The sequence below is a fragment of the Stegostoma tigrinum genome, unplaced genomic scaffold, assembly GCF_030684315.1.
Source record: "Stegostoma tigrinum isolate sSteTig4 unplaced genomic scaffold, sSteTig4.hap1 scaffold_203, whole genome shotgun sequence".
In the NCBI taxonomy this organism is placed as follows: domain Eukaryota; kingdom Metazoa; phylum Chordata; class Chondrichthyes; order Orectolobiformes; family Stegostomatidae; genus Stegostoma; species Stegostoma tigrinum.
The window spans coordinates 149447-174152 of NW_026728141.1; the positions used below are offsets into that span (position 1 = coordinate 149447).

The following is a 24706-nucleotide window of genomic DNA, read 5'->3' on the forward strand; positions in this document are numbered from 1 at the left end:
TTTTATAACCAACTAAGTACAAGCTGTGGAGAATTACTGTACTCAACCCAGCACAGAGTGCACAGTCTCAAGTAGTTCTCCCTGAGCAGCGGACAGTCCCCGCTTTTTATAGTTTACAAAAGACATGATGCATAAAACGATTTCACAACTGACAATGACATGATACAGAAAACAATTACTACAACAGACAAAAACAGGATACCAAACAGTTATTCCAGCAACAACATAAAAGACCAGGATATAGTATCGATTGCTAGTGAAGCAGCTGCTAATGGCGGGAGGCGATTTCGAGTTGTTGTCTGGGACAGATTCTGATTTCAAGTTGCCAGTGTGTCTGACTAGAACAAAGTCAGAGCCCTGGCCCCTTTGTCAGCGACAGAAGTTACATGCTTCAGAGGTTTCACACCTTTACAAAACTTCCCCACCTAACCCTATTTGAAACAGTTTGATTCTCATTTTAATTCAGTCAGGAAACTTAAGACAGAGTCTGCAGACCGATGTGTGAGAAGAAAAGGAGTTACAAGAGCTTTACATTGAATTTCTAGCTGGGCAGGAAGCTTCAGGGTAGTACTTGCATATCAATGTGTAGGTGGATAAGAGTTTACTTCTATAAATTAAAGTCTCTGTGTAGGAATCAAATGCAGACAAAAGACTTTAATTTATAGAAGTATATAAATGAATGGGATGTTCTCACATTCACATGTCTCAGACAGTTTAACTGCAGGTCCATAACAGTGAAACATCAACAGTTACTTAGGGCTCTGAAACTAACTGTATAACAGTCATGTAAATATTACTCACCTAGCTGTGAGCTGATAGTGGGGTGGAGAAGCTCTGAAGATAGAATGGAAGTGGCAGTCCTGTTGAAATTAGAGGACTCAGAACTTTGTCAGAAACTGAACAGCATCCTGTTTTGTAGTAAGTAACTGACATATACATTTATTTTATATCAATGTTACATGCAACCATTCTGACGTGAAAATGCCTTAATATGCTGTTTCTGAGTAGCTGTAAATGGAAGTGTCTCCGAGCTCGGCTTATAGACCTCTTCCGCGTGTATGTGGTACAAGTTTGAATAAACTCACCTTGTTTCAATCCAGTGAGGTCTGAAGACACAATGTTTTCAAAAACCAGCTATCCATGGAAGAATAATATTCTCTAGTTCCTATTGAACTTAGCTTTGTCATGATTCCTCAACACAATGCTCTGTCAAATGGAGCTTTAAGATAGTGGATAGTCACTCTCACATTTGGAATTCAGCTGTTTGGTCCATGTTTTCACCAAGAATGGAGATGAGTGGCCCTTGCTTAACTCAAACTGAGATCCATCACTATGATATTACAAAGCAAGTGCTGCACGATGTCATTGTTGTCACCCTGTTTTGACTGCATTTACGTACTGTCAGGCCAGACAACTGACTGAAGGCTTGTCCACACACACCACATGTATGGTTTCTCTTCACTGTAAACGATGCTTGTTCCTTCCATGTTCAAAGCTCCTGAGAATTAAGTGTTCCTGGCAGTTTTTGATCCAGTGTTTGAGTTGAGCTGCCTGTCAGTAAATGTTCCCTTTCAAATTTCCTGGAAAATAAATTTAATACAGTAAAAGTAGAATGAAAGCTGCCGGATTGTCACCTGGCTCACAAAAAACTGCGGGTGTTGTAAGTCAGGAATGAAAATAAAAGTTGCTGGAAAAGCTCAGCCGGACTGACAACATCTGTGAATGAAAAAAACAGAGTGAATGTTTCAGGTCTGGTGACCCTTTCTCAAGTTGAGAGTAAGGGTCACCGGACCCGAAACAGAAACCCTGTTTTTTTCCTTCATGATGTCAGTCTTGTTGAGCTATTCCACTTGGATCATTTGATATCTTTGAAAGGACAGAAGATGAAAAATACAGGACAAATCAGGCTGTGGGAATTGTCTGCAGAGCCAATCATTATTTGTGCAGAGCCAGAGTGGGAGGTTTGAGTGAGACCACAACAATGCTGTCGGTGTAACAATACAAACTGTACAACTATTGAACCATAACCTGTGTCAGTCTGTAACTGGATACGTGTAAATGACCGAAGCTGGCTGAAAATGCATTCCTGCAAGCAGGTGGGAATTCATGGTCCTCCTTTCGATAAGTAATTCCCCTTTTGCACTGGTGAGATTTGCATTTGGAGTACTGTGTTCAGTTCTGGTCAAAAGACTTAAAGAAGGTTATGAAACATTTCGGGGCAAATTCAGTGGAATAATACCTGGAATGAGTGGATTGCCTTAAAAGAAAATCGAGAGGAAAATCTAGACAGGCTCGCCTGTATCGTCTGGAGTTGAGAAAAGAAAGAGGAGTCTAAATTGAAACATGAAAGATCCTGAGGGGACCTGACCAGATGCATGGTGAAAACGTGGTCCCTCTTGTGGAAGGATCTAGAACTGAGGGTCATTGTTTAAAGGTAAGGGTGAGTCCATTTGAAATAGTGGGGAACATTTCTTTTCTCTCAGAGGGCTGAGAACCCTTGTGATTCCCTTCGCCAAAAGGCAGTGGATGCAGAATCTTTCTATTTTTTTTAAAAAAAGGCAGATTCTTGCTGACCAAGACAATGCAAGATATTCTGAGATATGCACGCACATAGAGCTGAGGTTGAAATTCGATCAGTGATTTTATAGAGTCGCAGAGCAGGTTCGAGGGGTCGAGTGGCCTACACTTGTTCCTCATTCCTTTGTTTGAACAAACCGCAAGACAAAGAAACTCGAGTCTTGTCTGATTACTGTGGGTGAGGGGGGTCAGGGGTGGGCTCCCACTTCACTCACCCAGTGGATTAGTTCCTCCCTACACCCCAAACAGCTTCAATTAACATTGGAAAAAATTTATTCACATCAGCTGTCATCCTTCTAACTTACAGGGAATACATCATTCCTAGTGGGATGATGCATTTTAATTCGGAGTAGAGAACACACAAATTAGGAATCAGAGTTGTCCATTCTGTCCCTCGAGCCTCAAGAAGGTCAAAGCTGATCTATTTACGCTTCGATTCCACATTCGCACTTGGCCTTGATTGTTTTTTTTTAAAAAACATCCTGTGGGCATTGCTGGCTGAGTTTAGTTGTCATGGAGAAGGTGGCAGTGATCTGCCTTCATGAACCACTATAGTCCATGAATGGTAGGTGGACACATAATGCTGTTAGGGAGAGAATTCAGGATTTTGAACCAGCAGTACTGAAGGTAGAGCAATACATTTCCAAGTCAGGATGGTGAGTGGCGTGGCGGGAATTCACGCCCAACACAGTCTACAGCACGGAAAAAGGCTCTGCTGGCTCTGTCTGACCTTGACACTATCTTCCAAGTACTCTGTTATTCCATCTTTTATAGCTGACTCTAACATATTTTTCCAACCAACAATTTTATGCAAATTCCCTGTTTTCTTTCTGACTCCCTTCTTACATACTGGGGTGACATTAGCTATCCTCCAATCTATAAAAAACTGACCCTGTATAGAATTTGGAGGATAACCACTTGTGCATCTACTATTTCTACAGCCACTTCCTAAGGTATTTTGAGATGAAGGTTATCAGTCTCTGGAGATTTATCTGCCTGTTATCCCATTAGTTTTTCCAATATTTTCCGAATAATACTGATTCCACCTTCCTATTAGACCCTGAGAGCCCCTTAATTTTGGGACATGATTTGTATCCTCCTTATTGAAAACCTCAGTCATATTTAATTGGTCTGCCATCACTTTGCACGCCATTATAAATTCATTGTTTCTGCTTGTAGGGAGAGCCCATATTCTTCGTGACCAGTCTTTCACTACCAGTTTTCAACGAAGAGTTTAATGATGATCATGAAACCGTTGTCAATCGTCAGGAAAAAAAAAAATCATCTGGCTCACTAATATCCTTCAGGAAAAGGAACTGTTATCCTTCACCTGGTTTGGTCGATATGTGACTCCAGCCGTACAGCAATGCAGTTGACACTTGATAGCCCTCTGGGCAATAAATTCTGGCCAAGCCTGCAAAGTCCACATCCTGTGAATGAACATAAAACAAAATTCTATTGGGTGTATGGTCCCTGCAGCATGCACTCATGTTCTGTTTTCTCACTCTGATTAAATCCCTTTGTTTCCCTTTGCAGAAATCTAAACTGCTCCCAATCCTGTTGTCAGTTGTTTTATTGGCCTAATTGTGTATGCTGCTTCCTTAAATTTAACACGTGTTCATTTCCCTTTCTGTGCTGTGGTTTGATCATGTTTCCCATTTTGTTCTTGTGCCAGGCTGCGATGAAGAACTTCCACAGCTTGCCCACACCCTCTTTCAATGTTTGCCATTACCCATTTCCCATCATCCATTTAAACACTGATTCACCATTTATCACAACTGGCTCGTGCCTCATACCATTTTAACTTCTTTCATTTAATTACAGGACCCAAGACTCAGAAACAACATGATCACTCTCCAGTTTTGTGAAGAATTCTATCCTATTGTGGTCCCTCATCCTTAAGGGCCCACACTCAACTGGATTGTCAGTTATTCCATCCTCATTATACAATACCCATCTGCTACTTCAAAATGTTGATTCATAAAATTGTACCATATAGACACTAAGGATTCCTCCTGCACTGTACTGTTACAGTGTGATTTGGGCAATTTATAAGGAGGTTGCAGTCACCTGTAATTAAAGCCATAACTTTATGCCTTATATCTCTCAATTCCACCCTAATGCCTCCGTAATATTACTGCAGCTTGGGGTCCATATGCAGCACTAAGGTCATTTTCTGTCCATTGGTGTTTCTCAGCTCAACCCAAACAGACTCTACTTCAATACACCCTATATCCTGGCTCACTTCAGTTTCCTGTTTTAATCAGCAGCTCCTGACAAATCCTTTTCCCTCTTCCCTGCCCAATCCATCTTCCTCAGACAACCCACTGATTCCAGATTTCAATCTTGTAAACCTCCTCTGAGCCACTTTGAATAAAAGAACAGAAGACCAAAACCTGCAGACAGTATTCGAGAATTGGTCCAACCCCTTCCTTGTACAAATGAAGCAGAACATCTTTTCATTGATTATTATTTGTTGTCATAACAAGGGAGATGGCCTCGTAGCTTTCTGCATTTCAGAGAGATCTTATTCAATTGGGGCAATGGGCTGAGGAATGGGAGATTGAATTTTATTCGGATAAATGTTTGTTTTACCACAACGCAATACTTCACAAAGGCAGGACTTACACAATTAATGGTTGGGCTCTGGGTAGTGTTGCAGATCAGAAAAAAACCTTGGGTTTCAGGTACATCATTCTTTGAAATTTGCATCACAGGTAGACAGGGTGGTTAGGAAGGCATTTAGCACACTTGTCTTCATTGCTCAGGCCTTTGAGTACAGGAGTTGGGAAGCGATGTTGGCGAGTCCTCTTCTGGAGGACTGCGTGCTGCTCTGGCCATCCTGTTGTGGGAAGAATATTGTTAAACTTGAGTGGGTTTGGAAAAACACTTAGCAGGATATTGCCAGGAATGGAGGCGTTGAGTTATAAACATACGCTGGATTGGCGGGAACTTCTTTCACGGGAAGGTAAGAGGTTGAAGGATGACCTTATGTCGGTTTAATAAAATAACGAGAGACACCGATAAGGAATAGCAAAGGTTGTTTCCCTCAGGTGGGGGATTTCAAAACCAGGGGCATATTTTTAAAATGATAGGAGAAAGATTTTAAAAAAGACATGACGGGCATCTTTTTGTTTTATAAAGAGTGCTCAGTGTGTGGAATGAACTGCCAGAGGAAGTGATGGATGTGGGTAGTAATGATGTTTGAAAAACATTCAGATAAGGACATGAATTTGAATGGTTTGGAGCGAATATGGGCCAATCGCAGGGATTTTTTTTTAAATAAGGAAAACATTGCTGCTATCACTAGAAGAGATGTTTCTGAAAAATCATCCCATGAAAACATATGTTGAAATTAGAAATAAGAAATAAGAAAGGAACAATCATCTGATGGGATTGTACCATAGGCTTCCTAATAGTCAGAGGGAAACTGAGGAACAAATATGCAGAGGGATTTCAGATATGTGTAAGAATAACAAGGTTATAACAGTTGGTCATTTTCAGTTTCCAAACATTTACTGGGACTGCCATTGTGTTAAAGGTTTAGATGGTGAGTATTTTGAGAAATGTGTTCAAGAAATTTTTCTTTATCAATAAATCGATGTTCCTATGGGAAAAATAATAAGGCATAGCAAGTGACTGAAGTGACAGTACAGGGAAACTTTGAGTCTTGTGACAGAATTACGATCAGTTTTAAAACAATTATGGAACAGGATATGTCTTCCAGAAAAACTAAAAGCTTTAATTGGAGTAAGGCAAATTTTAATGCTATAAGAAAAGAACTTTCAACACTTCTGAGGAAGGATTAACAGACCCGCAATATTAACTCTGATTTGTCCGCCACAGATGCTGCCAGACCTGCTAAGCTTTTCCAGCAGCTTCTGTTTTTATAACCTTCAAGAGTTGACATGAGTAGACGGCAGGAATAAGGATGTCTGATAAGTGGGGGGCTTTCAAAAATGTGACAATTCAGAGTCATTATGTCTCTGAAAGAGTGAAAGGTAAGGCTGGTAGAATTAGAGAACAATGGGTGAAAAAAGATACTCGGGTTTTAGTCAAGAATAAAAAATATATAAATTAGTAGATATAAAAAAAACTTGGCTCAAATGAATCTCTTGAAAGTGTAAACAGTGTTAGGGGCATTCTTAAACAGGAGATCAGGATGGTAAAAAGGCAACATGAAACTGCCTTGGTTGATAAGCTTAAGAATAATTCAAAGAGTTTCTACAAGTGCATTAAAAGCAAGAGAGCACCAAGAGAGCAAGCAGGACTCCATAAAGATGAAAGAGATCAACTCTGTGTTGAGCATCAGGAGAGGAGAGAGATTTGAAAGGAATATATTGCATCAGTTTTCACTGTTGAGAAAGAAATGGATGGGGGACAAGTCAGGGGTAGAAATATTTTGGTTTGAAAACCGCTCATGGGGATGGGGGAGATTTTCAATGAATATTTCTCCTCAGTATTTACTAAGCAGAGAATCATGGATGCTAAGGAAACAAGGGAAGCAAGTGGGGATGTTTTGGACCATCGAGGTGGCGTTTGCAGCCTTAAAGCACATTAAAGTTGATAAATCAACTGGATCTGATGAAGTCCATCTTTGGACACTGTGGGAGGCTGGGGAAGAAATTGCAGAGACCCTTGCAGAGATTTTTCCCTTCATCTTTTCTCACGACTGAAATTCCAGAAGACTGGAGGGTGGCTAATGTTGTCCCATTGGTTAAGAAAGGGAGCAAAAACCAGCCAGGGAACTACAGGCCAGTGAACCAGAAGATGATATTCAGGGAGTCGATCAACCAAAGCTGGGATATTCAAGATCTGATTAGGGATAGTCAGCATTGATTTGTGCACAGGAATCATGCCTGACAAATCTATTCAAGTTTTTTGAGGAGGTAAGCAAGAGGATTGATGAGTTTAGGGCAGCGAATGCTGTCTATATGGACTTTAGTAAGGCCTTCAACAAGGTACCATATGGCAGCCTAGTCATGAAGGTTCGGTTGTGTGGGATCCAGGGAGAGCTAGCTCATGGGATTCGAAATTGGGTCGATGGTAGGAAGCATAGCGTGACGGCTGAACGTTGGTTCTCGGACTGGAGGCCTGTGGCTAATGGTGTGCCACGGGGGTCGATACTGGGGTCTTTGCTATTTCTCCCTTACATAAGTGATCTGGATATGAATGTATATGCCATGATTAGTAATTTTGTATCATCTGCAAATTTAAGAGGCATCGCTGAGGTATCAAAAATTACAGGGGGATTGTGATCAGATGGGGAAGTGGGCTGAGGATTGCCAAATGAAACTCAACACAGCTAAGTGTGAGGTGTTGGCCTTTGGAAAGTTCAGCCAAGGTAGGAGTTATACAGTAAATGGTGAAGTTCTGAGGAATATTGTGGAACAGAGAGACCGAGAAACACAAGTGCATAGTTGGTGGAAAGCAGCATCACAGGTCGACAGGGTGGTGAAGAAAGCATTTAGCATGCTGGCCTTCTTCGGTCGAGGCATTGCATATAAGAGTTGGGATGTTATGTTAAAGATGTGCAGCTCATTGGTGAGGCCACACTTGCAGTGTGGTGTACAGTTTTGGTCACCCTGTTACAGGAAAGGCATCGTTAAACTGGAAAACGTGCAAAGAAGAGTTACAAGGATGTTGCTAGGAACAGTAGGTGAGTTCTAAGGAGAGGTTGGCCAGGATTGGACTTTATTCCTTGCAATGGAGGAGAATGAGGGCTGAACTTATTGAGGTGAATAAAATCATGAGTGGCATAGATAGAATGAATGCACGTAGTCTTTTTCCCTGGGATGGGGAATGGAAAACTAGAGTGTACAGATTTAAGGTGAGGGGGGCAGATTTAAGGAGGACGTGAGGGGCAACTTCTTCTCACAGACAGTGGTGCATATTTGGAATGGGCTGCCAGAGAAAGTGGTTGAGACAGGTACAATAGCAACGTTTAAAACACATTTGGGCAGGTAGATGGATGGAAGTGTTTAGAGGGGGATATGGACCAAATGCCGGCAGTTAGAAATTGCTGAGTGGGCACCAAAGTCAGCACAGGCCAGTTTGGGCCGAAGGGCCTGTTTCCATGCTGTATTACACTCTGACTTTAAACCTCCAGGTCCTGCTCTAGTGCATCAAACCATGCTATGGGAAGTTAAAGAGAAAACATGGGGCCCCGTTGCAGAAATATTTGTATCATCTATAATTACGGGTGAGGTGCCAGATGACTGGAGAGTGGCTAAAATTGTGCCTTTGTTTAAGGGATATCAGGAGAAACCTGGGAGCTGTAGACCTGAGTCTGACTTCGGTTTTGGGTATGTAGTTGAAGGTAATTGTCAAATGTAGGATTTATGTATTTGGAGAGTCAAGGAATGATTAGTTGATTGAGTTTTTTGGAGAAGTAGCAAAGAAAATTATTGAGGGCAGAATGGTGGACGTAGTTTATTTTGAAAAGAGTAAAGTTTTTGACAAGGTTCCACAAGGTGGACTAATTAGTCAAGTTAGATCGTATGGGATTGAGGGGGAGCTTGTCAACTGGATACAAATATGGCTTCATGACAGGGCACAGGGACTGGTGGTAGAGGGTTGTTTGTCAGACCGGAGGCCTGTTACCACAAGTGTTCCACAGGGGTCAGTGCTCGCTCCAATTTTGTTTGACTTTATATAAAAAAAAGCGATTTAGATGAGAATAGTGCAGACATGGTCAGTAAGTTTGCAGATGACACCAAAATAGGCAGGATAGTGTACAGCGAAGTAGGCTGTCCAAGATTACAAAGAGATCTTGATTTATTGGGTTAAGAGGCTGAGGAATGGCAGGTGGTGTTTAATTTGGATGAAGGCGAGGTATTTCATTTTGGTAAAACAAACACGATCAGGACTTGTACAATTAAACGTAGGGCCTTGGGGTTACTGTTTTCGAACAGAGAGGCCTCAGGGTTCAGGCCCTTAATTCTGTGAGGTTGGTGTCACATGTAGAAAGGATGGTAAGTCAGTGTTTAGCCTGCTTGCCTTCACTGCTCAGACCTGTAGAGTATAGGAGGTGGAACATTATGTTGAAATCGTGCAGAACATCAGTGAGGCCTCTTCTGGAGTAATGTGTCCACTCTAGATCTCCTGTTGGACGAAGGATATCATCATCCTGGGGAGGATTCAGCAAAGATTTAGCAGGAAGTTGCCAGGAATGGAGGTTGACAATCATAACAAGAGGCTTGATCGGTTGAGGCATTTTTCCACTGCAGTCTAAGAATGGAGGGGTGATTTATATGTTTATAAAATCATGAAGAATACAGATAAGGTGAATGGAAGATCCCTTTTCATTTGGGAGGGGAATTTCAAGACTAGGGGGCTGCAGAAAGCAAGCTGAAACGTTCCCTGTTCATGCCTGAATCTGGACAGTTCTTATTGCCAGACTATTTGACGAAGGGCCAAAGAGGTGAAGGTTCGGTGATGCTTCTCGTGGCTGGATTAACTTTCTACTCTGGGTGGCTTCATGCTACACTTACAGTCTATAGTTTACCAGAACTGGAGGGTATGAGTTATGAGGAGAGACTGGGACTTCACTTGAAAATAGGAGGTTGAGCAGTGACTTTCGAGAGGATTATAAAATCGTGAGGGGTATAATGTGAACAGCAAGGGTCTTCTCCCTTGGATAGGGGAGTCCAAAACTAGAGGGTATTTTTTAAACAGGAGAGGAGAAAGATTTGAAGGGAAACAAGGGGGATCTGTTTCAAACAGAGGGTTGTTTCTATGTGGAATGAACTGCCAAAGGAAGTGAAAGATGCAGGTACACTTCCAATATTTAAAAGACATTTGGACAGGTACATGAATAGGAAAGTTTTGGAGGTATATGGACCCAACTGAAGCAAGTGGGACTCGTTCAGTTTGGGAAGCCTGATCGGCATGGACAAGTTGTAATGAAGGAGGCTAGAGAGCTCAAATAATTTTTGATATTTTGAAAATAGTTCACATTACAGGAGACGAAGTGCTAAATGTCTCAGAAAATATAAACGTGGATAAATCTCCAGTACCTGATCTAGTGTATTCCAGGACATTGTGGGAAGTAAGGGAGGAAATTTCAGAAATATTCGTATCATCTATAAATATGGGTGGGTGTGAGATGACTGGAAAGTGGCTGATATTAGCTCTTTGTTTTAGTAGGGATGTGGGAGTAGCCTGAGAAATATGAACCTTAGACTAACACTGGAAAACAGTGACAGAATTACAGTCAGTATGGATTTACGAAAGGGAAATCATGATGGACAAAACTGCCGGAATGTTTCAAGAATGCAACATTTAGAGTTGAAAAGGCAGTGGATGTGGCTTATGTCGGCTTTGAGAAGGCATTCAAAGGTCCCACAGAAGAGATTAGCAAGTAAAGTTAAAGCATGAGAGATTGGGTATTCACAGGGTTACAGAACTGTTTGGCACACAGAAACAGTCAGAATAAACAATCATTTCTTGTATGCCAACCAGTGACCAGTGTGGTACTGTGGTCCATGGTGGATCCCAGGTATTCATTCAATCAATTCGTCATTTAAATGAGAAATGCGTCTCCGTTCGAGATTATCCAGTTGGATTACAAAACTAGGAAAACACAAGTCACTGACAGTAAGCATGCAGGTGTAGCAGGGGGTGAAGAAGGCAAATGGTATTTTGACCTGCAGAGTTAGAGCATTTGAGTACAGGAGCAGGGATGTCTGACTGAAATTGTACAGGATCTTAGTGAGACCACACCTGGAATGGTATGTGTAAATTTGTAATTTTTATCTGAGGAAGGAACTTCTGGCTCTGGAGGCTGTTCACAGCAGTTGATTAGACTGATCCCTGGGATGGCGAGACTTGCATATAAGAATAGGATGGATTGGTTAGGATGAAATTCACTGGAGTTTAGAAGAATGCGGAAAGATTTCACAGAAACCAATAAAATTCTAGGTAAGTACAGGAAGGATGTTGTCAATGACCAGGGAGACAGAGCTTAGGGGCATGGGCTAGGCTGTTAAGGATTGAAATGAGGAAATCAAAAAAAAAATACAGAGACTGGTGACCCTGTGAAATTTGCTGCCACAGAAAGCAGTTAAGGCCGAACACTGGATGCTTCCAACAAGATGATAATATGTATAGTTGTCGGGGCTTAAGGGATCAAAGGGTCGAGCTCTAAAGTGGGAAGAGGCTGAGTAGAATGATCAGTCATGATTAAAGTGACTAGCGGAGAAGGATCGAAAGCTACAATGGCCTGCACCTGTTCCTATTTTCTATGTTTCTATTCTGTTGAAGGGTGGAACATAAGAACAAAATGACGATAACTGACACAAAAAAACAGCACAACCTTATCACCACTGGATGAAAATCCTGTAACTCTTTACCAAAGTGCAACATGGGAGCTACTTCACGACGCAGATTGCAGCAGATCAAGAAGGTGCAGAGTGATTTTGGAAGCTTCTGCCGTGGCTGCTCTGTCTCTCATTTTCAATCCAGTTTTCAAGTTGTTGAATGTTCTGAGAAAAGTAACAGAGTATGTCAGAAATATCTTTGGAAGTTTGCTGATACTGAGGGAAGCAAGGGGTGGGATAGGGGCTGGAGGTACAGAAGTGGGTAAAGCTGTGGAAGAGGGACAATGAGAGAAACAACCGGCTGGATTTTGAGGCGGGGTGATGGGCGAAGAATAACCCCAACATCCAAACCACAGGGCCCCACCCTGTTCAGCTCTCTCCCTCCACTCTGTGCTCTTTCTCTGAGCCTCTGTCACACCAGCAGCCAGCTGGTGTGACAGAGGCTCAGAGGCTCAGTGTCAAAGATGTGCATTTGGCCCAGTTTTAAACTCCTTCTGTTTGACCACATTCTCTCCCAAACTTGCTGGCACCACTTCTCAGATGCTGACCTTATTAATGGCCAAAAGAGTCTACACAGTTTTTGAATAAGAAACAACCTCCAATTAACTTCCAGGCCTGGCCTCAGAAACTAGTAATTGATTTTGTATTGTATTTTTAGCACAACTGCTGCTCACAGTCCAGAGGTCGCCGTTCAACTCTCAGATTCAAACCAAAATGATTTTTAAAAACTCTGCGCGGGTTCTAACACAGGACACAGTGGAAAGACCTCTAACCAGTGAGTGCACATTGGAGTTCTGCTTTACTGAGAACACCTCTAATTGCTGTAATCACATTCTGAAGTGGCTTGACAGGGTAAAAGCTGACAGGACTTTCCCTCTCTCTGGACAGTCTAGGCCTGTTTCAGGGAGGAAGCCTGAGGCTCTCTGCAACCTACACGCAGCACCAAAAGAACACAGCAGGCCCAGCAGCATCTCAGAAGCACAAAAGCTGACGTTTCGGGCCTAGACCCTTCATCAGAGACGAGGATGGGGTGAGGGTTCTGGAATAAATAGGGAGAGAGGGGGAGGCGGACCGAAGATGGAGAGAAGAGAAGATAGGTGGGGAGGTAGGAAGGGGATAGGTCAGTCCAGGCAAGATGGACAGGTCAAGGACGTGGGATGAGCTTAGTAGGTAGGAAACGGAGGTGCGGCTTGGAGTGGGAGGAAGGGATGGGTGAGAGGAAGAACAGGTTAGGGAGGCAGAGACAGGTTGGACTGGTTTTGGGATGCAGTGGGTGGAGGCGACGAGCTGGGCTGGTTTTGGGATGCGGTGGTGGAAGGGGAGATTTTGAAGCTGGTGAAGTCCACATTGACACCATTGGGCTGCAGGGTTCCCAAGCGGAATATGAGTTGCTGTTCCTGCAACCTTCGGGTGGCATCATTGTGGCACTGCAGGAGGCCCATCATGGACATGTCATCTAAAGAATGGGAGGGGGAGTGGAAATGGTTTGCGACTGGGAGGTGCAGTTGTTTATTGCGAACTGAGCGGAGGTGTTCTGCAAAGCGGTCCCCTAGCCTCCGCTTGGTTTCCCCAATGTAGAGGAAGCCACACTGGGTACAGTGGATGCAGTATACCACATTGGCAGATGTGCAGGTGAACCTCTGCTTAATGTGGAAAGTCATCTTGGGGCCTGGGATAGGGGTGAGGGAGGAGGTGTGGGGGCAAGTGTAGCATTTCCTGCGGTTGCAGGGGAAGGTGCCGGGTGTGGTGGGGTTGGAGGGCAGTGTGGAGCAAACAAGGGAGTCACGGAGAGAGTGGTCTCTCCAGAAAGCAGACAGGTTGGGGATGGAAAAGTGTCTTGAGTGGTGGGGTCGGATTGTAGACAGAAGTGTCAGAGGATGATGCGTTGTATCCTGAAGTTGGTGGGGTGGTGTGAGAGAACGAGGGGGATCCTCTTTGGGCAGTTGTGGCGGGGGCGGGGTGTGAGGGATGTGTTGCGGGAAATGCAGGAGACTCGGTCAAGGGCGTTTTCGACCACTGTGGGGGGAAAGTGCGGTCCTTGAAGAACTTGGACATCTGGGATGTGTGGGAGTGGAATGCCTCATCGTGGGAGCAGATGCGGCGGAGACGGAGGAGTTGGGAATAGGGGATGGAATTTTTGCAGGAGGGTGGGTGAGAGGAGGTGTATTCTAGGTAGCTGTGGGAGTCGGTGGGCTTGAAATGGACATCGGTAACAAGCTGGTTGCCTGCGATGGAGACTGAGAGATCCAGGAACGTGAGGGATGTGCTGGAGATGGCCCAGGTGAACTGAAGGTTGGGGTGGAAGGTGTTGGTGAAGTGGATGAACTGTTTGAGCTCCTCTGGGGAGAAAGAGGCAGCGCTGATACAGTCATCAATGTAACGGAGGAAGAGGTGGGGTTTGGGGCCTGTGTAGGTGCAGAAAAGGGACTGTTCCACGTAACCTACAAAGAGGCAGGCATAGCTGGGGCCCATGGCCACCCTCTTAGTCTGTAGGAAGTGGGAGGAATCGAAAGAGAAGTTGTTGAGGGTGAGGACAAGTTTGGCTAGGCGGATGAGGGTGTCGGTGGAGGGGGACTGGTCGGGCCTGCGGGACAGGAAGAAGCGAGGGCCTTGAGACCATCTGCATGCGGAATGCAGGTGTATAGGGACTGGACGTCCATGGTGAAGATGAGGTGTTGGGGGCCAGGGAATTGGAAGTCCTGGAGGAGGTGGAGGGCATGGGTGGTGTCACAGACTTAGGTGCGGAGTTCCTGGACCAAAGGGGAGAAAATGGAGTCCAGATAGGTGTAGATGAGTTCGGTGGGGCAGGAGCAGGCTCAGACAGGTTTGTGGATTTTGGGCAGGAGATAGAAACGGACCGTTGGGGAACAACGAGGTTGGAGGCTGTCGGTGGGAGGTCCCTCACCCCATCCCCCTCTCTGATGAAGGGTCTTGGCCCGAAACGTCAGCTTTTGTACTCCTGAGGTGCTGCTGGGCCTGCTGTGTTCATCCAGCTTCACATTTTATTATCTCACACTCTCCAGCATCTGCGGTTCCCATTATCACTCACGCAGCACCAGAAGACCTCTGTTTGAGACTTGAGACCTAAACTGAGCTGTCATGCCGCCCTCTTGCTGGAATACAGCACTGAAGTTGCCCTCCCCCTTAACCTGTACTCACCGCTTGAGGCTCTCATGGAGAACCATTTCATTCCGGATATCTCTCCTAGTACGCATGCTCCTTAGCTGAATACGGCTGTTTGACATCGAACGACCAATAGCAAGCAAGAGGCGGGACAGAGAAGGCACCGGAAATGCTTCTCCTCCAACCAATCAGAGGACAAGGGCTGGGCCCAGTTCTAAGTCAGAATCACCGGACTCGAAATGTCGATTGTGTTTACTCCGTCACAGAAGCTGCCGGACCCGCTGGTCTTTCTTTTTGTTGACGTCATCCACGCGGCGGGTGGGCGGGGTTATTCTTCCACCAATCAGGGGGAGACAATGGGAACTGCGGAAGCTGGAGAGTCTGAGATAACAAGCTGTGGAGCTGGATGGACACAGCAGGACAAGCAGCATCTCAGGGGCACAAAAGCTGGTATTTCGGGCCTAGACCCTTCATCAGAAAAGGGGGATGGGAGAGGGTTCTGGAATAAATAGGGAGACGGACTGAAGATGGATAGAGGAGAAGATAGTTGGCTGTTGGTTTGTTCCCCGAGTTTGGCAAATGAATTGCAAACGTTTCGTCTCCAGTCGAGAAGACATCATCAGTGCGTAGCTGCTGCTGCGTAGGAGAAGATAGGTGGAGAGGAGGCAGGCAGGTCAAAGAGGCAGGGATGGAGCCAGTAAAGGTGAGTGTAGGTGAGGAGGTAGGTAGGGGATAGGGCAGTCGGGAAGGACGGACTGGTCAAGGGATCGGGATGAGGTTTGTAGGTATGAGATGGGGGTGTGGCTTGAGGTGGGAGGAGGGGACAGGTGAGTGGAAGAACAGGTTAGAGAGGCGGGGACGAGCTGGGCTGGTTTTGGGATGCAGTGGGGGAGGGGAGATTTTGGAGCTTGTAAAGTCCACATTGATACCATTGGACTGCAGTGTTCCCAAGCGGAATATGAGTTGCAGAGATAATGGGAACTGCAGATGCTGGAGGATTCCAAGATAATAAAATGTGAGGCTGGATGCTGTTCCTGTAACCTTCAGGTGGCATCGTTGTGGCACTGCAGGAGGCCCAGGATGGACACGTCATTTGCAGAATGGGAGGGGGAGTTATTTAGTGCGAACCGAGCATGGGTGATCTGCAAAGCTGTCCCCAAGCCTCCACTTGGTTTCTCCGATGTAGCAGAGCCACAATGGGAACAGCGGATGCAGTATACCACATTAGCAGATGTGCAGCCTGGGGTCGAGGGGAGGGGTAGGGGCAGGTGGAGAACTTTCTGAAGTTGCAGGGAAAAGTGCCGGGTGTGGTAGGTTTGAGGAGAGTGTGGAGCGGACAAGAGAGCCACGGAGAGAGTAGACCATCCGGAAAGCAGATAAGGGTGGGGACGGGGTGTGAGGGATGAGTTGTTCAAAATGTGGGAGACGCGGTCGAGTGTGTTCTCAACCACTGAGTAGGGGGAGGTTGTGGTCCTTGAAAAACGAGGACATCTGAGATGTACAGGGTTGGAATTCCTCATCTTGGGAGCATTTGCGGAGGAATTGGGAATAGGCGATGGTATTTTTGCAGGAAGGTGGGTGGGAGGAGGTGATTTCCAGATAGCTGTGGGAGTCAGTGAGCTTGAAATGAGCCTCTGATGTTCACATTCAAATCCTTTATATTAATGATGGAAAGCAGTGAACTCAGCGCTGATATTTGCGGCACACCGCTGGTCACTGGTCTCCAGTCTATAAAACAATCCTCCACCTTCAAGCCAATTTTGAATTCAATTGACTAGCTCCCCCTGGATCCCATGTGATTACCCATTACTAATCTGTCTCCCATTCTGAACGTTATGGAACACCTTCCTGAAGCCGATTTGGAAAATGTCTGCCACACTGCCTTCATCAACCTTCTTTATCACCTCTTCAAAATAATCAAGTTAGTGAGATGTGATTTACACTGCACAAAGCAATGTTTACTATCCCTATTCACTTCTTGCTTTTCCAAGTGCATGTAAATCCTATCCCTCAGAATCCCCTCTAACAACTTATCCAGCTCTCATGTCAGGCTCACTGGTCTCTGGCGCACTGGCTTGCCGGGTCCCTTTTCCAGTCCCATCTCTCCCCTGATCACTACAAATTTTAAATGTAAACAGGTTGGTGATGTGGCTGATAATATCGGTCTCAGACTGGGTCAGGGTCAGTGTAAGGAAAGAGTCAGACAGTTTTCTTGAATCTGCTAAAATGACACATTTATGACCAAACCAATTTTACTCAAACTATGATGCAAAGAAGAAAGACACACACACGCACACACACACACACACACACACACACACACGAATATTTGATGACAAGCTGAAATATTAATTTGAAAAAATCTTTGTCCACGTAACAGTTGAGCTCATGATAAAAGGAAAAATATGAGAGATTGTCCCAAATGTTATTCTGCTTCCAAATTTATTCTGCTCACACAAGTTGTTGGCAATGGGATTATTTCCTGGAACTGTTAGATTTAGCTGAATTTCCTTTGCTACAGGCAGTGGGAGATGCCAATTAAACCTCATTTTGAATCCTCCATGAGTGGGAAAGATGATTGGTGCGTTTTCAGCTCTCATACATTGATGCGATGTGGAACAAGGAAATAGAGAGGGAGCGATAGGCTGTTGCTTTTCAGGTAGGTTGCGTTTCTTTTCCCCTCTCTGAGTTGAATCGTGCAATAATGCTATGCAACCCCCAAACATGAACATGTGAGGTCCTCTTGAACATTGTCCGAGCTATTAGTTTCCACCACATTCCCTGCTCCATGTTGGCGCATCGTTGCTGCTGTCATACACAGAGTCATTTCCTGAGCAACAAAAGGGCCTACTTGATTCAAAGACATGTTTATATGTGCCTGCATAATTTAAAAATAACAAGCCTTGTGGTCTTCACCACATCTATATTAAAATGAATGTGTCTTACTCCTAAAGAAATACAGAAATTAGTGGAAAAGGTCAGCAGCCTGGCAGCATCTATGAAGAGAAATTAGAATTAATGTTTCAGGTCAAGTGAACCTTCCTCAGAATCTGTTTTATATTTTAAATTATTTCCCCAGTTGTATTCTCCCAATCAAGACAAATTATCCGTCAGGTATTCACCATTTACACATTCCTCAAGTTCTTATATAGTCAAGAATATTTCTGGTTCTCAGAACTAAACTGTTAATCCTCCATAACATAGTGCCTTCATCACAGGACAGTCTATAGAGAACCATCTTTGAAAAGCTTCAAAGGCCATTGTGATTTTTTTTAGTTTTGTGCATCATAACTTCAGACAGAGCATGAGATGGATTGTCAGCAATGCCCTGTACAGAAGCAGGGAAACATGCCTAACATCATACCCAGCACCCTTTTCAAGATACAGCACTATTCCATTTACTTTCCAAATCACTTGCGACATCTTCAGACTAACTTTATATGATTTCTGTACCAGGACACACAAATCACTCAGTAGCACCGATCTCTGCGTTACTTCTCCAGTCATATAATTTACTGCTGTTTTATCCTTTCCACAAAACACAAATTTACCAGAACCCACACTATACTGTTTTATTTGCATTGCTGGAAGTTTGCTCCCAAACACCCCGTGTCTACACACCAGTGTAGATCGCCTCCCTCCACTTGTCATCTTATTGGGTGACTATAATGCTGTACTAGCACATTGAGCTCCAATCCTATCAGCCCTTCATCGAAATCGTTAATCTGGATTGTAAACTGTTGACGAACTCACAACATTCCTCGAGGAATTCCATTGGTCGCAGCTTTCCAACCTGAAACTAAATAATTATCTATATTCTGCATTTCTTGTTAGTGAACCAGGACTCGCTGTGTTGCAGCCCAGAACGGTTGCAGGGCCTCTACTGCAGTGTGTAGCTGCTTGTCGAGAAGTATCTGAGCTCAGCATTACACCATTAGGGCCATTTGTTTTCAGATCATCAGGTAGCGGTTGTACTGTCAATGATTCTGATCCTTGAGCTATTAGATTTGGTTGAATTTTTGTTTAAAAAACAAGCACAGGATATAGACTGACATTTGAGTAGAATCGTGTGCGGTCAAAAATGCTATCTTTTAGATGCAGCAATAAATCTAGTCTGCCCTCTCAATCAGGTGCTCAATTTTCCCCGGAAATGTATCGAGGAGGAGGGGAGATTTCCTATCAGTCTGGTTAACATCTGTCCCTTTAAGAACATCACAAATATAGATCAGCTTCTGGTTAATTTCATTTTTGGCTGTGGGTGCTGTGTGGAAAAATTGCCACAATTGGTACACAATAAAATAGAATATCGTTGACAAGTGACCTTACAGATGTTTGTAAAGTCATAAGGGACACAGGAGTGTAAACAGCCAAAGTCTTTTCCCCGGGTTGGGGGAGTCAAAAACGAGAGGGCACAGCTTTAAGGAGAGAGGGGAAAGGTTTAAAAGGGACTTAAGGGGCAACATTTACATGCAGAGGGTGATGTGTTTATGGGATGAGCTGCCAGAGGAAGTGATGGAGGCTGGTACAATTACAACATTTAAATGGCATCAGGATGGGAATATGTCTCGGAATGGTTTGGAGAGGAATGGACCAAATGCTGGCAAATGGGCCCAGATTTATTTAGGATATCTGGATGGCGTGGATGAGTTGGACCAAAGGGTCTGTTTTCATGCTGTATATCTGTGTCTCTGTGATAGCAACCATGACTGTTTGAATGCGGACATCCTTTTCCTCTGTAACAGCTTTGAAGGGTGGAGTGAGACAATAACAAACAGGATACAAGCTGCAGTCGGCCAATTGGCCCCTCGAGACTGCTGCTTAATTTAGAAAGATCGTGGCTTATCTGTTTGTGGCTGAACACACTTTTCCTGTTTATTCCCAATAATGGACTCTCTTGTCCATTAAAGGTCAGTTGTGAGAACGAGGGGGATCCTCTTTGGGCGGTTGTGGCGGGGGCGGGGTGTGAGGGATGTGTTGCGGGAAATGCAGGAGACGCGGTCAAGGGCATTCCTGACCACTGTGGGGGGGAAGTTGCAGTCCTTGAAGAACTTGGACATCTGGGATGTGCGGGAGTGGAATGCCTCATCGTGGGAGCAGATGCGGCGGAGGGGGAGGAGTTGGGAATAGGGGATAGAATTTTTGCAGGAGGGTGGGTGGGAGGAGGTGTATTCTAGGTAGCTGTGGGAGTCGGTGGGCTTGAAATGGACATCAGTTACAAGCTGAGATGGAGACTGAGAGGTTCAGGAAGGTGAGGGATGTGATGGAGATTGCCCAGGGGAACTAAAGGTTGGGGTGGAAGGTGTAGGTGAAGTGGATGATCTGTTCGAGCTCCACTGGGGAGCAAGAGGCAGCGCCGATACAGTCATCAATGTAACGGAGGAAAAGGTGGCATTTGGGGCCTGTGTAGGTGTGCAAGAGGGACTGTTCCACGTAACCTACAAAGAGGCAGGCATAGCTGGGGCCCATGCAGGTGCCCATGGCCACCCCCTTTGTCAGTAGGAAGTGGGAGGAATTGAAAGAGAAGTTGTTGAGGGTGAGGACGAGTTCGGCGAGGCGGATGAGGGTGTCGGTGGAAGGGGGCTGGTCGCGCCTTCTGTACAGGAAGACATGGAGGGCCTTGAGGCCATCTGCATGCGGAATGCAGGTGTATAGGGACTGGACATGCATGGTGAAAATGAGGTGTTTGGTGCCAGGGAATTGGAAGTTCTGGAGGAGGTAGAGGGCGTGCGTGGTGTCACAGACGTAGGGAGGGAGTTAATGGACCAAGGGGGAGAAAATGGAGTCCAGATAGGTGGAGATGAGTTCGGTGGGGCAGGAACAGGCTGAGACAATGGGGCGACCAGGGCAGCCAGGTTTGTGCACATCCCTTACCTTCCTGGACCTCTCAGTCTCCATCTCAGGCAACCAGCTTGTAACTGATGTCGATTTCAAGCTCACTGACTCCCACAGCTACCTAGAATACACCTCCTCCCACCCACCCTCCTGCAAAAATTCCATCCCCTTTTCCCAATTCATCCGCCTCCGCCCCATCTGTTCCCACGACGAGGCATTCCACTCCCGCACATCCCAGATATCCGATTTCTTCAAGGACCGCAACTTTCCCACCACAGTGGTCGAGAACGCCCTTGACCGTGTCTCCCGCATTTCCCGCAACACATCCCTGCAATCTGCAATCCGACCCCACCAACCAAGGCATTTTTCCATCCCCACCCTTGTCTGCTTTCTGGAGAGACCACTCACTCTGTGACTCCCTTGTTCGCTCCACACTCCCCTCCAACCCCACCACACCCGGCACCTTCCCCTACAACTGCCGGAAGTGCTACACTTGCCCCCACACCTCCTCCCTCACCCCTATCCCGGGCCCCAAGATGACTTTCCATATTAAGCAGAGGGTCACCTGCACATCTGCCAATGTGGTATACTGTATCCATTGTAACTGGTGTGGCTACCTCTACATTGGGGAAACCAAGCGGAGGCTTGGGGACCACTTTGCAGAACACCTCCGCTCAGTTCGCAATAAACAACTGCACCTCCCAGTCATGAACCATTTCCACTCCCCCTCCCATTCTTGAGATGACATGTCCACCCTGGGCCTCCTGCAGTGCCACAATGATGCCACCCGAAGGTTGCAGGAACAGCAACTCATATTCCTCCTGGGAACCCTGCAGCCGAAGGGTATCAATGTGGAGTTCACCAGCTTCAAAATCTCCCCTTCCCCCACCGCATCCCAAAACCAGCCCAGTTCATCCCCTCCCCCCACTGCATCACACAACCAGACCAGCTCTTGCCCTCCCACCACTGCATCCCAAAACCAGCCTAGCCTGTCTCTGCCTCCCTAACCTGTTCTTCCTCTCACCTGTCCCTTCCTCCCACCCCAGGCCGCACCTCCATTTCCTACCTTCTAACCTCATCACACCTCCTTGACCTGTCCGTCTTCCCTGGACTGACCTACCCCCTCCCTACCTCCCCACCTATACTCTCCTCTCCACCTATCTTCTTTTCTCTCCATTTTCGGTCCGCATTCCTCTCTCTCCCTATTTATTTCAGAACCCTCTCCCCATCCCCCTCTCTGATGAAGGGTCTCGGCCCAAAACGTCAGCTTTTGTGCTCCTGAGATGCTGCTGGGCCTGCTGTGTTCATCCAGCCTCACACTTTATTATCTTGGATTCTCCAGCATCTGCAGTTCCCATTATCTCAGAGACTGTCAGACCTGCCCCACACAGAGACACACAGATACACACACAAATACACCGATACTGACACAAATAAGGGGAGCCTATCAGAATTTCTCTGGTTCTGTGGTTTGTTAATAACTGCATTCATTCCGTTTTGTGTGTGTTGGGATTACTGTTATTCCGTGGACAGCATTTCATTATTTGAGTCACTCCATGACAGTACATCACTATGTGCTCACTCCAGTGAGTGTGACAGTATTTCATTTGTTCCATGGGGACTGTGACTCTGTGAGATTTTCAATGTCTGATTAGTGAAGATGTAAGGACAAGTTGGGAGACTGGTAAATATTACAGGTTAGTTTCAGTATCTGAGCTGTCTGAAGGAGGAGGTGTCGGAGGGAGACTCCATGCTATATTCCTGGGAGCTGGTGCAGACAATGTGTTGTGAGCCCACCCTCCTGCCCACCGAGACCGTGGCGATTCCATTTGTACCGGCTCGATATAAAAGGGAGATTGCATCAGGGGCATGGTTTCTAAGCTGTACCAGGTGGAAATGGAACTGAAAGTGGGGTTAAAGTGAGAATTACCCTTCACTGAACATTGCTCCTTACTCGGTCGGTGGGACGTGTATATTTTGAAATCTCCACACGGGTCGTCCTGGTTCTCTCTGGCTCATTCCAGGGCCCTCCCCATGGGGCGGGGGAAGGTGGGTGAGGGATCTGATGTGGGGAACACCATCGCCCTGCTTGGCCTTTTCTGTCCTATTCCAGGCTGTTCCTCCTGGAATGAGGGAAAGTGAGGGAGGGAATGAAGGTGAATGTGCATGGCCCTGCTGTTAGTGATGGTGTAGGTGAGGGGGAAGTGGTGAGGTGTCCAGATTGAATCAGTCGACAATGTTGGATCCATGCAGTGTTTTCAGTGTTGGGGAGTATGTCTACATGTCAGCATTCTAAAGTTGTGAACACATCCTTCCATGACACAGTCTCTCAATCTCCCCGTCTCTGTCTGTTTATCCAACCCATCCCATTTGTTCGTATTTAAAGTGATTCCCCACCATCTCTCTCTGGCAGTGATTTTCACACCCATGGCACCCCTTGTCATGGCACATTGGAGATATGGAGCTGTAAGTGGATGGGAGCCCCACATCCTGTCTCTTCCAGCAAGGGCTGCAAGTTTCCCCAGGCTGAGAGGTGATTTAACGCAGCGTTACCGAGCACTGCACTGGGGTGGTCTGTACAGATCTACACGCTGGGAGGGTAACTGCTCCGGGTTTACAGATCAGTTCAGTGGTGATCACTTCACAGACCCCCTTGCTGGAGAGATACCTGGTCCAGGTTTATAGAACAATACACTGGTGTGGTCTGCACAGCTCCCCATGCTGGATTGGTATCTATTTGGCTGGTGAGGCCTGCACAGTGTCCCACTCTGGACAGATTGCCGGGTTGTATTGAGCAGGACACTAGCCTGGTCTGCACAGTGCTCCATGCTGAACAGAAGTTTGCGGTGTCTGGGCTGGTTCTGTGAGGTGGATTGAGAATGTGAGATAACTGACCACTTCAGGTGATCTGGCAATGCCTTTAATTTGTGTTTGCCAGCTGTGTTGAGTTTGGGGAGAGATTTCCACCGCAAGGCTGAGTAGGTCTCACCACAACTGATGGACAGAAGGGCCTTTGTGATGTGGATCTTTCTGACTCCATCACATTCTGTATCCGACATTTCCCAGAACATTCTGTAACCGACATTCCCCGGAACATTCTGTAACCGACATTATTTGTGAACAGTTGGCTGCCAGTTAATTGAACAAAAGATAAGATCCCGAGGGAAAAGATCCCATTCCAGAGAGAAGGAGACACTGTATCAAATTCCCCTCAGGCAGTTAATCGGGTGAATACATTTTCCCTGTGTTCGTTTCTTCACAAACAAAAATTGACCACAATGTGGATGAAAAGACTGAAATTTCCATCCTCCGTTTGTCTTCAGGGAACTGGGAGAGAATCCTTCATTACAGCAACGTCTTCACCCTCGATATCAGGAACTGGAAGGAAATGACCTGTGCCTGCTCTCGAGTGATCGAGTCTGTGGGAATGTTCTAGAAGCCATCTGTCCTTATGGATATGTGTTTGTGTCTTTCAGGAGGGAGAGTTTCTTGTATTTTATGTTAGTTTTTTTTGTAAAATAAAACAAATTGAGACATTACTACGCGTTATTTCAGCTTCTATTCAGTAAATCAGTGATCCATTTGAAAACGTCACTGGGTCCTCAATCAAACTGGTAACTTTGCCTCCAGGCTGATGTATAATTTGTTTGTTTTCCTTCCTCACAGTTAATGTAGTGACGATCTACGCCCTGCTTTACAAAGATTGTGGATTGTCTCCATGTGTCAGACGTTACCTGGGGGCCATGGCAGTGGCGGATCTGCTGGTCATTATCCTCGACCTGATAATGAGACACATTCCCGTTGTTTATCCGGAACAGTTTTATTTCCTGTTGTACATCCGCGTGTGTAATATC

At 45.6% G+C, this 24706-nt stretch overlaps 2 long non-coding RNA genes across 5 annotated transcripts; one reads left to right on the top strand and one right to left on the bottom strand.

Annotated features, from left to right (window-relative positions):
• Positions 1-22: 22 nt before the first annotated feature.
• On the bottom strand, positions 23-15158 carry LOC132207913 (uncharacterized). 4 transcript variants are annotated; one of them, XR_009443993.1, is made up of 5 exons: positions 15057-15158; positions 11931-12062; positions 5206-5419; positions 3908-4007; positions 23-1580 (listed from the first exon to the last, which is right to left on the bottom strand). It is a non-coding gene; the product is annotated as an uncharacterized LOC132207913 (long non-coding RNA). The 4 variants fall into 4 exon arrangements; XR_009443991.1 differs by having other exon boundaries at positions 11894-12062; XR_009443992.1 differs by lacking the exon at positions 5206-5419.
• A 214-nt stretch (positions 15159-15372) lies between these two features.
• LOC132207915 (uncharacterized) lies at positions 15373-24323 on the top strand. Its single transcript, XR_009443995.1, has 3 exons — positions 15373-15470; positions 17542-17679; positions 24176-24323. It is a non-coding gene; the product is annotated as an uncharacterized LOC132207915 (long non-coding RNA).
• The last annotated feature ends 383 nt before the right edge of the window (positions 24324-24706 follow it).